Source organism: Tachyglossus aculeatus, chromosome 18 (assembly GCF_015852505.1).
Source record: "Tachyglossus aculeatus isolate mTacAcu1 chromosome 18, mTacAcu1.pri, whole genome shotgun sequence".
Taxonomy (NCBI): Eukaryota; Metazoa; Chordata; class Mammalia; order Monotremata; family Tachyglossidae; genus Tachyglossus; species Tachyglossus aculeatus.
The window spans coordinates 28,364,347-28,378,810 of NC_052083.1; the positions used below are offsets into that span (position 1 = coordinate 28,364,347).

The 14,464-nt window shown below is 59.1% G+C and overlaps 1 protein-coding gene across 1 annotated transcript in view; it reads right to left on the reverse strand.

Moving 5' to 3' along the window:
* Positions 1-12,220, reverse strand: part of BCOR (BCL6 corepressor) — a 72,678-nt gene extending 60,458 nt beyond the window's left edge. Inside the window, 1 exon segment of the mRNA XM_038759975.1 lies at positions 11,941-12,220. The gene's annotated coding sequence lies outside the window, so the exon portion shown is untranslated.
* Positions 12,221-14,464: the final 2,244 nt, after the last annotated feature.

Consider the following 14,464-nt stretch of genomic DNA (forward strand, 5'->3'; position numbering starts at 1 on the left):
CAGGAAAGGGAAGGGGAGGGAGAGGAATGAAGGGGGAGGGCAGGGAGGGAAATTACTTCTTGGTTCCTTCTAAATTTGTCTCCCGGTCCTACACCCTGCTCCTTCAGGTAACGCTACCCGCTGCCCCTCCGTAACGGATTATACTATCTGAGAAAAGACAAGCCAACATTTCTAGCGGCAGACATTGCCCTGTTCCTTCCTCCCATGCCCGTCCTGCATGTCACCCCCCTCCAGCCGCCCCAGTGCACACCCCCACCCCCACCCCATCAAGATTTGTCAGGCCTAGTTGAAAATCTCTCCAGCACACCAGGTCTGTAACATAGGCCCCTCACTTTCATGGGGGCATGAAACTTGGCCACCAAGTGCCAAAGCCTGTCCCCCCTCCCCCTATCCCAAACAAAGGATGTTGCAACGGAGCACCCGATCCACCCCCCACTCTCCCAACCCGAGTTTCCAGACACCCCAAGTACAGGAGCAGCGAGGCCTAGTGGATACGGCCCGGGCCCGAGTCAGAAGGATCTGGGTCCTAATCCCGGCTACACCACTTGTCTGCTGTGTGACCTTGGGTAAGTCACTTCACTTCTCTGGGCCTCAGTGACCTCATCTATCGAATGCGGATTATGACGGTGAGCCCCATGTGGGGCATGAACAGTGTCCAACCTAATTAACTTGTATCTACTCCAGCGTTTAGTACGTTGCCTGGCACAAAGACTTTAAGTGCTTAACAAATGCCACACGACAGGAGGAAAAAAGTCCTTGATCCTTGCACTTTGCAGACTCTGGCTGGACAGAGAAGCTGCAGGACAGCCCACGACCCAGGCTCCGGCCCAGGCTCAGCTATTACTCATCTCCCTCCCCACCCCCTTTCAGCTTTCTGCATCTCTGAGCAATAAATCAAGGTGTCTGGAACCAGGGGGGCCTCCAGGAATCCTCCGGCACTGTGGGGGGGCTTTGGTTCTGGACCAGATTGGGCCTGATGGCAATGTAGGGGTGGGGAGGGTAAAAAAAAGGAGCGTGCTCCCCCCAAAAACTTATTTTGCTCAACACTGCATCACGGTATAATTGTTCACTACCTAGAGACCCCCGGTCCCTGCCCCTTCCGGGGTCAATATACCCTTCTGCGATCTGAGAACCGGAATCCTAGTACAGTGCTCTGCACACAGAAAGCACTCAATAAATACGATTGAATGAACTAAAATCAAGTTCTTCTCTTTGCCACAGGATTCTGACTTCCCCATTCCGCCTCCCCTTCCATCCAGGCCTGATTGACTGAGTTTAAACCCCCGTTGCCCGAGCCCCCAGCTGCGAGAGGTGGGCTCCGAGCAGCTGGGGCTGACAGGGGGAGGGGGCTCTGGCTGTACCACCCGCCCCGGTTCTTAGCTAGGAAAATCCTCCTTGCCCCTCCCCTCGCTCCCTAAGCCCCCCTTTTATCCTCCCTTCCGTCTCCCTCCCTTCCCTCCACCCTTCCGGAGTTCAAGAGAAGCCAATCTGTCCAAGGGCGAGGCCGGGGCCAAACCACTCCGCTCTGCTTCCAGAACTCTTCCAGAACTCACACTCCCGTGCTGGAAACTTTTGTAAAGAAGACAAAGCAGTCAGTCTCCCTCTCCAGGTTTGTCCTCTGCCCCTACACCCTCACACTCCTGGCCAAAGAGCCAAAACTTTAAAAACAAATCCTACAACAAACCAGCTCTGGCCCCAGCCAAACTCGGGACCAGGCAGGCCCTGGGTGGAGAGCAAGATGAAGCGAGGGGGGAAAAACACACTAGAAAGAAAAAAGCGCCCCCCTCTTCCCACTCCTCCTCCCCTCCCTCAGACAGTTCGGCCAGACTGCCAACTCTGCAGCTGTGGCTTTCGGTGGCACAGAGTCCTACAGCCGCCCACCCCGGGAACTCCCGGACTCCCGCCCTCTGGGGAGGATAGGAGCAGGAGCTGATGGGGGGGAAGGTTCCTTTTAGAAGGACAAGTTGCTGGTTCCCCCATCCCCTGCCCCCTCTCCCTCCTACACACACACACACACACCCCAAAAAAAACCCCACACACACGCTCCCACTCCGCAGCTCAAGGCTCCGGAGACCACAGAAACCGAAACTCCGGACGTGCGAAATGGCACCGCTGTCTGGAAGGCTCCAAAAGTCCTGTTCCTCCCACCCGGAGTGGGGCCGGAGAGGGGCAAACCACGCAAGGTAGCCAGGGAATGGGGGGGAGAGGCGATGAAGGGGCTGGAGAGAAGGGAAAGGAGGAGATGGGCAGAGGGAAGCCGCCTCGTCTGGGCCAAGCGGCCCTCCGGCCGAGGAGCTTGGGGCGGCCTCTAGGATTAGCCACTGGTGGACCCGGGCCAACTTTCCCCAGATCCAGGCAGCTCTGACTGACTGCGCCGCATCCACCCTTTAACAGAAAGAGGAGAAAAACACTGGTTCCGCGAACGCGTTAGACACGTGTTTTTAATAAACAAAGGAACGAGGAGGGGACTGAGACAGGCACTAAATTCAGGAAATTTAACGCTCCCCCCACAGCCACAAAACCCCCGCTCTTCCTTCCCCTCTCGGGTAGGGGTTTAGAGGGGGAGAATCTGGGAGAATAATTCCCAGCTTCCTCCCCACTCCGTGGAGATCCGCAGGACCGGTCCCCAGCCGGACAGGCGGGATGCACAGAGGGGCACAAAGGCACACAGATGGACAGGGCATCCCGCCTCTGACTCTCCTCCCCCCGGGCCCCAACTCCCTGCTGCCTATGTGGTTCCCGCTCCATCCTTCGTTGGATGACATGATATTCCCCCCCCCTCCGCCCCCACCCCAGCTCAGGCCCACTTTTGCATGGCCTTGTTAAGTAACCCAGGGGAGGGAGTTTACTTAGGGACAACCTGGCTGCCATAGAACTGAGATGACCCACTGGACCTGGGGTATTATTGTATCACTAAGTGGAACTCCTCCTTCACCCCAACGCCCCCCACTCCCACCGCCCCCCCCCCCCCGTTCCCTAACGGTCCGGTGAATGCGCTCAATGAGCTCCACGGCAAGGTTCCAGCACGCCCGGTGGACTCGCTATTCTCTTCGATAATTGTCTTATCAGACTAATAAAGACTGCTGCTGCTTCTGCTGCTGCTGTTGCCTTTTGAGGGAAGGGAGAGGGGGGTGGAAGGAGGGAGATTAAAAAAAATTAACTCTTCCAATCCAAGTTTTATCCGGTCCTCACCGCTGGGGGAGGATCTGATTTCCAGAGAGAAGATTGGCGGGTGAGGTTGGGGAGGGAGCCAGCTGAATAATCGCTGTAAAAAACGATCTCTGCGATTCTTACCCTTTCGCTCAACCACCCGGTCGGTATTTACGGGCATTCCGTCCTCTGGAATACCGAGATGCTGCGGCACCTTTTAAAGGGGGCGAGGGAGGTGAAGGCTTTCCTGCTCACTTTTTAGTTTTGAATTCCGGGGGGGGGGGGGGGGCTCCCCGGATTTCACCCAACCCCCAGCTCACCTCACTCCCCTCCCCACTGCGTCCAGGTCTTCCAACGTGCACCTAGACAATAAATTTAGTTTAATTTAGCTTCCGGTCTTTAATTTTAGCAGGTCTCCTTTTTGCATGCAAATCAATATGGCAATTACCATCTAAAAGCTCGCCCAGCCCCGGGTCAATGTAAATTGATCATTGTCCGCCTTCTACAAAATAACACCGGGAGCCTGTGGTGCATAATGAGATTATACTGGAAACTGTCTTTCAGATCACAAATTATATTTCATGCTGTCAGGATCTTCTCCAAGCGGACTTCCTTGCATGTCTAATCACATGGCACCAAACCCATTAACGCACAAGGGAAATTTCGTATGGCGAAGTATTACCTTTAAAAAAGTGTGGGGCAGGGATTGTGGGGGGGGGGGGGGGGCAGGCCTGAATCCCTCCACCCAGGGACCCATCTCTTGGGGACTGGTAAGACCCAACAACAAACAATTTACCACGGGACAGGTCCGGGCCCAGGAGAGGGATCTTTCCGGGCGGAGGGGGTGGCGGAGGGGATGGTAAGGCCCAGTATCCCACCTCCACCCCTGTGCCTCTCCCCCTACTGCTTCACCCCTTCTCCTCTGATCCCTCTGCACAGAAAGTTGGGTCTTCTAGTCCCAACAGGGAAGGGTGGGGAGGAAGATGAAGAGCAGACCGCACTGGAGCACAACTAAATCATCTCCCCGAAGGAAAGGTTTCCTGAGAGTTGAGGGCCTCCCCTTGCTCTCCGCCCGTGACTATGGCAGCCCATCCATTAGCGGGAGGAGGCGGAGGCAGAGAGGAGGCAGAGAGGCACGCCGGAGCAGCCCTTGTGAAACATTCATTAACTCTGGCCGGGGAGAGCCACTGAGCTGCCGGCCAAAGGTTCAGGTCCTAAGACTGCTGGGCAGGTCGGAGGGAAAGGTCAGCCCGGTGCAGTATTAACTGCCCTTCTGCCTTCTGTTCGGAGAGAGGGGCCACCGGGCTGGAACTTGGGGGTGGCAGCATGCGGGGCCCGGTCACCCCCTCCCCTCAAGGGGGGTGCTTCCCAATAATTCGGAGCTGAAGATGAGGCCCCCCCACACCGCTTGTTTCCTCCCTCCTCCCTGTCCGCCATCCCAATCCCAAGCTCCCTCTCCAGGTAAAAGCTCTTCGGATTCAGTTAAAGGGGGTTAGGAGTTTGCCTTTCCTGAGAGAAATGTGCTTGATCTATTTTAAGCGACTGGCTTACGTGCAAGGAAAGGGAAAAAGAAGTAGGGGCGTGACGGGACATCACCGGGTTGGCTGACCAGGGGCCTGCCTTGTCTCCTGAATCCTTGGGCATCCCCCCGCCTCTCCCCGGGCCGTCCTTCCCCTCTTCCTTCTCCCACAGAGGAGGCAGCATCCTTATCAAGCCCCAGCCCAGCCTACACCAAGCACACCACCCTGCCCACTGTGCCGTGCCCAAGCCCCGGGCAGGCGAGCCTGGGCAGCGGCAGAACGAGGCGAGCACGCAGTGGCAAGAGAAGCAGGCAAGCAGAATGAGACCCGGGATGATTTCCCCTCTCTGTGGGGTCTCTGGGGAGGGGAAGGCAGCGGAACAGAGACACTGAGGCAGAGAGACGGAGACGCCGAGGTAGAGAGAAACAGAGACAGACCGGGGTAGTGGTGAGGGGGGGGTAGAGAGACAGATGGAGATACAGGGGCAGAGAGACAGAGAGAGACAGGCGGGGACGCAGGGGCAGAGAGACAGGAGAGAGACAAAGAGGAGATGGATAGATCCAGGCTGACGGATCGCGATGGCTACGCCAGTGTGAGTCAGAGAAGAAGGCCGGAAAGGGCCCCCCCCCCCCCCCCCCCCCCGCCCCGAGGTGCCCCCGGCCCCACCACACAGCTGCAGCCCAAGCCACGCCCCCAACCCCCTCCCCCCGCCTCACAAAGCCCCCGCTGTGGGATAAGGGGTTCCAGGCTGGGTCCCACGGGGGTCCCCTTCTTCCCACTTCTCCCTATCCCCTAAACCCCAGTTCTGTGGGTGCAGGAAGAGTTATGGGGGGAGGGGGCAGATCCAAAGTGAAGCCAGTGACCTGCTCCTCTGTACCCCACCCCCACCCCGTGACTTTGCACTCCACACTGGTCTATGCACCCCAATCATCATCATCATCAATCGTATTTATTGAGCGCTTACTATGTGCAGAGCACTGTACTAAGCGCTTGGGAAGTACAAATTGGCAACATATAGAGACAGTCCCTACCCAACAGTGGGCTCACAGTCTAAAAGGGGGAGACAGTGAACAAAACCAAACATACTAACAAAATAAATACTCTCCAATACTCTCCACCGACCTGTGCCTCTGCAACCCCCCTTCCTACCCTTCCCCACCCCAATCCCCCCACACAGGGACACGCCCGGACACGCCCGCACCCTCTAAACCCGAGGAGGCTGGGGGGGGGGGGGGGGGGATTGGGAGGGAAAGGAGGGAGGGGGCGTCCAGCACGACAGACGACGCGTTTCGGTGGTTTCCTGAGCCCTCTCTTTCAGAGAGCCTCGGGAGGCTCGGAGCCGCTGCGGTCTGTTGGGTAATTCGGCGTGGAAACTATCCTTCCGGCTCAGGTGGGGGTGGGAGGCAGGCGGCGGGAGGGGGCCGGGGTGGGGAGGTGGAGGCTCCGGATCCCTGGGTCCCCGGCAGCGATCCTCGGTCTGCTCCAGACGGGCCGTTTCTGTTCCGGCTGACCTCTAATTACCCCATGCATTTGGCCGGAATCAGTGTCTGCCCGGGCGGCCGGTCTCCCGGTCCGGTCGGGTCCTGTCCGGCTCGGTCTGGTCCTGTCCAGACTGTGTGGGCTTCCCGGGAGCGTGTGTCCCCCATCCCGCCCCCTCCCTGCCTCCGGGGGCCCGGGCTCAGACAAAGAGCGGCCCGGACGGACGATGGACAAACGGATGGACGAGGAATGGACAGATGATGGACGGACGGATGATGGACAGATGGTCGATGGATGAACGGATGATGGACAGACAGACCGGCTGCATACAGGCTCGGCCTCAGGGCACCAGCTCGGCTTTTACGCCTAATCCACGCTGCTCGTGCTCCCACAAGACCGCAACCCCCCTCGCCCCCCCACCCCCAGAAGCCCCTCCAGGGAGAAGTCTTAATGCTCCCCCCCCCTTCCCTCCCCGCGGGCTGCCTTCTGGGGACCCCCCACCTCCCCGGGCCAAAGCGGCTCAGCCCCTCGGCCTCGCCACCCCACGCAAAAGCGATCTTCCCGCGCAGGCGGGGCTGAGGTTTTCCCTCTTCCTTAGGTCGCCAGGGACTCCCGAGTGGGAGGGGAAGAAGCACAGCCGATGGGAAAGCTTCTCATGAAAAAGTCTCCCTCGGCGTGGCCGGGAGGAGCAGCGGGACTCTCCTCCACCGCAGCCGAAATGTCCACGAGACCCCCCCCCCCCCCGGGAGAATTAAACCACAAAAGGAGCCCACCTCCCCCGCCATTCCCCACCCCTCACCCCTCGATTCTCAGGGGGGGCCTTTCGCCAACCTGCCGCCCACGTGGTTGCCTGTGTCGGAGCGTGTCTGTGTCCCTCTCCGAGTGAATATGCCTGTGTGTGTTTGTGTGTATGTATCTATCTGTTCTGGCAAGACTGGGGTTGGCAGGAGGGGGTTCCTGTGTAAGAGCGTGTGGGTACCTCTGCGTGTGAATGTGTCTCTCTCTGCAGGGGTTTTTGCTCTGCGCTTGTGATCTTAAGCTTCTGCACGTATGCCCGCCTAGGCATGTACACATGCATGGGGTAGGCATGCACGGAAGTACAGGAGTTTCCCGAGGTTTCTCCTTAAAGCTTTATGTGGGCCTCCTAGGTTGCTCTCCCTGGGAATGCCCACCTCGTGCTGGGTATCGCTATTCAGGGTCAGAATGGAAGAAGAGGGAAGAGAAGGCTGGGTGGAAGGTTGGCCAAAAAAATCCTAAATTTCACAGAAAGCCCCCCCACGCACACCCCCGGGGAGTTGACAAAACTAGCCAACCAGGCCAGTCAACGCACACACCTACATCTCCTGGCCCAAGTGAGTGTGGCTGTAAATTCCCTCTAGACTGTAAGCTGGCTGTGGGTGGGAATGTGTCTGTTATATTGTTGTTCTGTACTTTCCCAAGCGCTTAGTACAGTGCTCTGTACTCAGTAAGAGCTCAATAAATGATTGACACAGCTCTCCCTGACTCTGCCTATCCAACATTTACTGGACCCTTCCCGTGTGCGCAGAACACTGTACTAAGCGGTTGGGAGAGTACAACAGGATTTGGCTCTCAGGGCAGCCTGGTCTATCAATCGATCGATGATATTTATTGAGCGCTTGCTATGTGCAAAGCACTGTATTAAGTGCTTGGGAGAGTACAATACAACAGAATCAGCAGACCCATTCCCTGCCCATAACGAGCTTACAGTACTGGCAGGGGGACAGATATTACTACAAATAATTATAAGATGTAATTTTTAAAAAGGTACATAAGTGCTGTGGAGTTGGTGGGGTTCTATTCGAGTATGTCTGTCTTTGCATCACTGCATGTGTTTCTGTATAATGCTTTGCGGCTTTACGGGAGCTTTGTGGGTCCCAGCACACCACCACACATGCACAACTGTGATGCTGGGCTCCTGCCTGCTGGTACCTCTGGGCGTGAATCTCTCTGTACGGGTGGAAGGGCCACTAAAGGCCTCGGGGAGCATCTCTGCCTTTAAGGGCGAATCGGCGTGTGCCTGCGTGTGCTATTTTGTGTAGCCGAGCACCCGCTCCGGGATCTTCACGTGAATGCATGCGTGGGGGTCAGCCCTCCCCAGCCAGGGTGGGGGAACAGGCCCCAAGCATGCCCGGGGTTTCTAAAAAGAGAGAACTTCTGGGAATGGAGAGGATCTGGCAGTAAACTCTTGTTTTTATTGCGAGAAATCAATCCTAACACACTCCAGTGCGCATGTCCCACACATATACACAAGGGGAAAGGAAGCCCCTAGTCTTCCCAAATGAATCCCCCTTATTTTATCTGCACCCTTCTCTGCGATCGGCCCCCTTTTACACATTTTCCTCTTTAAAGGGTTAACAAGGAGGTGTTGCGGGGGTGGGGAGTGGACTGGTGACCTTTTCCTCCTCTCCTCTCCCACTCTCCCTTTCAGGCTGCGATCCTTGGGCTTGCAGGAAGCCTACACGGCTGTCTAGACCGATCTATCACAGGCGGGCCAACAATGTGGGGGGGCAGACCCTGCTCTGCTCACCTTAGAGGTGACTGGGGAAGCAGAAATGGTGGAGAGGCACTGGGGTCCGGTGTGAACCCCTTCTCCTCGGGCCGAGGGGGGAAAAAGAAACTCCCCCCTCCCCACCCCAATCCGTTCCTCCCCGCCTGGCCCTGGTTCTGGGGACCACCCCCACCCCCTCCCTGGACGCCTCCCCCCCGCCGGCCTCGGGCATTTCGCAGCGCTCTTGGCTGGGCAGCCCTATTTTTATCTAATCCCGAACTAGGCGGGGGAAGGGAGAGAAAGGGGGGAGGAGGAGGAGAAGGAGGAGGAGACCGGGAGAAAGAGACAGGGAGACGCAGAGACCGAGAGTGAGTGACGGAGAGAGGAGGAGGAGGAGGAGGAGAAATAAACGACGAGGGGAAAGAGGAGGAGGGGGAGACAGAGAGATCGAGACCCTCAGAGGGATCAGATATCCCGCCGTCCTAGAGATCTAGATCCGGACTCTCCGAGAGACCGCCAGAGTCACAGAAAAGATGGGTTTCTTGGCTCCCCGCGCTGAACACATTACCCTCGGAAAGTTAAACGGTCTCTTCATCTCGCCCCCACCCCCCAATCCCCCAACCCCCCGCGTCCAAAGCTCTCTCTCCCGACTTTCGGGAGACCCAGGAATGCTCCCCTCCGAGCTGAACGCGGTGCGGGAGGGAAGTCCAATTCCGCAAAAGGCTGGAGAATAGCTAATGAGCTGTGCAAGTCACTGATCCAGAGAATACTTCCTAATTAACTCTCAGTCACCTATTGGTGACAGCGGCTCAAAGTACCGCACTGGGGATAAACCGAACCCCCCGAGCCTTCAAAAGAAGCCCTTACCCTAATCTCCCTCCGCCCGCCCCCCGCGCCCCCCGCCCCCGAAGCAATTAGGGTGCGTGGCGCCGTCTCCCTCCCAGACGGCCAGCCGGCTTCGAATTAAAAAACCGGGCGGAATATTAATAATCGCAATTTTTCCCTCAATGCGGCGAGACCGTGCCCTAAATCAATATGCGCTTAGAACGGGAATTTCAAAGCGGAGTCTAGATAATAGCTTGGGGGGTGAGGGGCGGCCTGAAGGGAAGCGATTGATAGACGGACCCACACGCAGGATTCTCTGAGGCCGACAATTAAAATGCCTCACACACGCACACTCAAATCTGTTGGCAAAGCTGAATCAGACACCCAGGAACAATTGATTTCGGCTGGTGATGCCCGTTTCCAAAGCCACAGGAAGTGTTGGGTGGACAGAAATATCAAGGCTATCTACCCTCCCTCCCCTCCGAGCTCACCTCCTTTATCTCACCTTTGTTCCCAAATCCCTATTGCGGGGTCGTCTCTCTAAACGCACGGACCTTAGACCCTCTCTGGGTCACCCTCTCCAACCCCTTACTCCAAACTCCAAACCGAACCCGTTTAGACTCTCTGGATCTTTGCCCGGCGGGATCTCTGCAAGCCCGTGTGGGGCATTGGTTGATATTTTTGTTCTTGGGTTTGAAAACAGAGATACGTTTCCTTCCTCTCCCCCGCTAGACTGTAAGTTCCTTATGGACACAGAAACGTGCCTCCTAAGCCTGTTCTACTGGATTCTCCCCAGCGCCTAAAACAGGGCTCCACACCCGCTGAGAGGTCACAATGAAGCCTATCGATCGATCCCTCCCGGCTCCCCCCCCCAGACACACACACACACACACACACACACACACACACACACACACCGGCGGACTTTCTGGAAAACCCGAATTGGCAGGACGGTAGAGAGGGTCCCTCACCTTGTCCTCTTTGCCCGGCCTTGAACAAAACCTTCCCCGCCGCCCCCGCCCGCCCCCCCGCACCGGTCAGGTAAACACACAGGGGCCGTTCCCTCGACACCGGGGTCTCCACACATCGCGGAAAAAGGGGAAAGGGGCGAGGGGGGGGGGAGGGAAAGGAACGAGTGGAGATGAATATGTTCTGCCTTTTCTTTTCTTTTCCTTCAAAGGATTGCGAAGCCGTCGTAAACATCGGCCCAGGAGGCGCAAACTCGAGTGTCATCTTACCACGGCGGCCGATGTCGACCCCCAGCCCCCGACCGTCGAAACCCCCCGCCCCCCCGGGCCCCGCAGCTTCGCGGGAGACTTCCCGCCTCCCTCCCGCACCGGGACTGCAGAACAAACAAACTTTCTGGTCGCCCTAAACACGCACGCACACACACACACACACAGAAGGGACCTCTGGAATCGACTCAAAGGCAGCAACCCACACCTGTACGCCCCCTCCCCCGCCAACACACACACACACCACAGAAAAAAAACCCGTCGAAACTTTCAATCAGATCCGCGAAGCCTCGAAGGCCCGGGGGCGGGGACCGGGCCCGGAGAGGACCAGGAAAGCGCGTAAAATGAAAAGACCGGTCCTGACCTGGCTTGGACGAGGAGTTTCCGAAACCCCACTCTGTTCTCGATCTTGCTAGTCGCCTTTAAAAAAAGAATCCACGTGATTTACGCTTCGGGGATAAACCACGGGGGGCGGGGGGGGGGGGAATACACAGAGAGAGGGAGAGGGCCGGCCCAAATGTCCGGGGGTTTGGAGGTTGCAGGACCGGATCGTGGCGCCCCTCGGGCCGCCCTTTCTTGCCCCCACCCCGGCCCCGGCCCCGGCCCCGGCCCGGGGATTTTTCTCATTTAAAGGAGGGCTTGAGCCTTCCGCAGCCTTTTTTCCAGATCCCAAAAAGAAAGAAGACGGGAATCCACCACCTCCGCCGCTTCCTGCTCCGGAGCCGACACGGCGCGACCGGCGACTTCCCCGTGGGCCGCCTCCTCCGCCCCCAGGCCCCCGCCCCAACGCCCCGCGCAACGTCGACACCTCCGCGCGCCCACACACCCCACACCCACACAACGCACACCACACACACCACACACGAAACTGCCTCCAAACTTCCACTCCCCCCGCCTTCCCGGGCGGAGGCGTCTCCAAACTCGCCCCCCGCCCCCAAACCGCCGCCGTCTCCCCCCCCCCCCCCCCGCTGCCCACGTCGGGCTGCTCCGCGTTCGTTCCATATTTCATAACTTTCGGCGGAACAATCAATTTTTCTTTTTTCATATATATATATATCAAAAGGGGGGGACGGAAATGGCGGAAGGCGAACGGGGTGAGGGGGGCTTGGGGGGCTTGGAGGGCTCAGGATGGGGAAGGGGAGAGGGGCCGGGGAGGGGGGCTTCCCCAGATGGCGCGACCTCCCCTCGGCCCCCCCCAGGGAAAGGTGTTGGGGACACTGACCTTCGTCTCCAGGTGGGAGAATCGGCGGGGGCGAGTGGAGAGGAAGGTCCGCTCCGGCGCTTTGAAGTCGTTCCCGGAGAAGTGGGAGGCGGCGAGGCGGAATGGAGGGGAGGGGGTTGGGGGTGGGCGAGTGGCCGGTCCTGGGTGGCGACCGGGCCGCCAGAGAAGTTGTCCTCCTCCTCCTCCTCCCTGCGGCCGGTCCCCCGGACGGGTCTGGGGGCGACCCCTGGGCAGCCCGCGCCGTCGTCCTCCTCCGGGACTCCGGGTGGCTACCAGGCCCGCGGCCGCGGTCTCCCCGTGTCGGGGGAGCAGCGGGGCGCCATGCGGCCGGTCCGGCCCCCGTCGTGGGTCGGGTGGGTGGTCTGGGTCCGACCTTACATAGCCCTCTCCGGGGGAGCCCGCGCCCCCGGAATGCCCCCCGGAATGCCCCCGGGCACCCCGCCTTCAGGCCCGCTCCTCCGTTGTTCCGCCGGGAAAGCCACGCTTCCTCACCTTGCCACCGGGAGCCCGGGCTCCGTCTGCTGCACGCTGCGCTCCCGACACATTTCCTCCCCCGCACGCCCCTCCTCCCCCTCTTCCCCCTCCCCCCAGCCGCCGCCTCCCCTCCCCCCGCAGCCTCCGCGCTGCGCTGAGCTCCCCCAGCCGCCCCGCTTCTGCCCGTCTCCCCCTCCCTCTCGGATCCTTCCCCCCTCAACTTTAGGGTCCCACCTCCCCTTCGGGTACGGCCACCCGGGGTGGGTCTTTCGGGGGGGTGGCGGTGGTTGTTTTGGATTCCCTTAAGGTTTCCCCTTTCTTAATTGATTTCCCTCCCCCAATCCGTCCTTCCTCCGGGGGTCCCCTCCCTCCCAAAAAAATAGATATATATGGCTGGGGGGAGGGGGTGGCGGTCTCCCCCTCGTCGCCCTCCTCCAAGCTTTAGCGAGCGGAGCGCGCTGTGCGAGCGCCGTTGGAGAGGCGCGCCCAATGCGCCGCGGAGAGTCCGGCGGCGGCGGCGGCGGCGGCGGCCCGCAGGCTGAGGTCGGGAGGGGGGTGGCGGGGAAGGGGGAGGTCTCTCCCAGCCGTCCGCAGAGAGTCCCCTCGCTACCCAGAAGGCCGGTGGAGAACCGCAGTTACCATAAAGCGCCTCTCACTCGGCTCCTCCAAAGATGTCAAAACCCCAGCCGCCGAGCCGCCAGACTGAGGTCCGGTCGAGGCTCCTGCCGCCGCCGGTGGGGTCGGCGTCGCCTTCCTCCCCCACCCCGGTGGCTTCCCCTTCCCGGACCCCCGCGCCCCCAGAAATCGCGCTTTTCCAGCGGACAAGACGCTCGCCTGGACGCCCACCCCACTCGCCTCCCACCTCCTCCATCCCGCCCCCTCTCTCCTCGCCCCATTTTCATCCCTTCGATGGCGTCTGTTGAGCGCTGATTGGGTGCGAAGCCCTGTGATAAGTGCTGGGGAGTCTCGGACTGCTTCCCGTCGACGCGGCCAGGGGCTCCGGGAAAAGGCCACCCGCGTTCGCAGGTTCACCCTCTGCCCCCTCCTCCATCTCCGGGATCCGGGCTTCCGTTCCCACTTTAACAGGGTGGGAATTGTTTGAACGCGGCAGAGGGTAGGACTGGACGCTGCGGAAGAACCTAGTGTCTCTCCCCTTTGGGGGAGGGGGATTCCGTGGGGCTGGATCGACCGCTCCCCGTCCCCCGTCCCCCGTCCCCGACAATTATCTGTTGCATTTCATTTTCTTTGGCAATGAGCAACTTTTGGCTCGGGCCACGCGGCTCGTAAATTCCTCGTTCCAACCGCCCGTCTTCACTGCGCTGTTTGCGCTTGGGGGTCCCGGCCGTTCCGCGACCCCGGCCCGGACCCCCGTGGTCTGACATAAGTTGGGGAGTGGGGAGGGGGCTCCAATTCCATGCACCCTCCCACCCCGACCCCCCGTGGCCTTACGGCAGGAAAACGGGGGCAGGGGGGCGGCTCTCCCAGGTGCCCCGACCTGTTTTGAGGGAGGGGGCGACCTCGGTGTTCCTCGTGGGTCTGCCCCACGGTTCACCTTAGTTTAGCCAGGGCTGGTCCAGAATTCAGGATTTGAACTAGCGACTCCGTCCTCAAGCCCTGCAGGAGAAATCCCTGGAAAACGGCGGGGCCGGGGAACAGTCCCGCGAAGAAAAGTTCTAGAGTTTCCTTTCAACTCCCTTTTCTCCGTCGCCTTCTTCTTTCTTCTCTCTTCTCTCTCTCTCTCTCTCTCTCTCTCTCTCTCTCTCTCTCTCTCTCTCTCTCTCGTTTTAAAGGTAGAAAAACAGGACTTACCTAAAGCGCCTAGAATGCTGCCAAGGGTGGGGGGGGGGCGGTTATCTACCAGATGTTTTCCCTTCTTTTCTCTCTTTTTTAGTACTCTTATGACAATAGGGTTGGCATTCTTTGAGATTTTTATTCATTCTGTTTAAGTTCTCAGCGTCTATCTATAAAAGAGCCACCTCTCTCGAAGCAGAAGTGAAACGTATCTACCGTTTGAAACCCGAAACTCCAGGGCAGAACTAAATCTCCATAT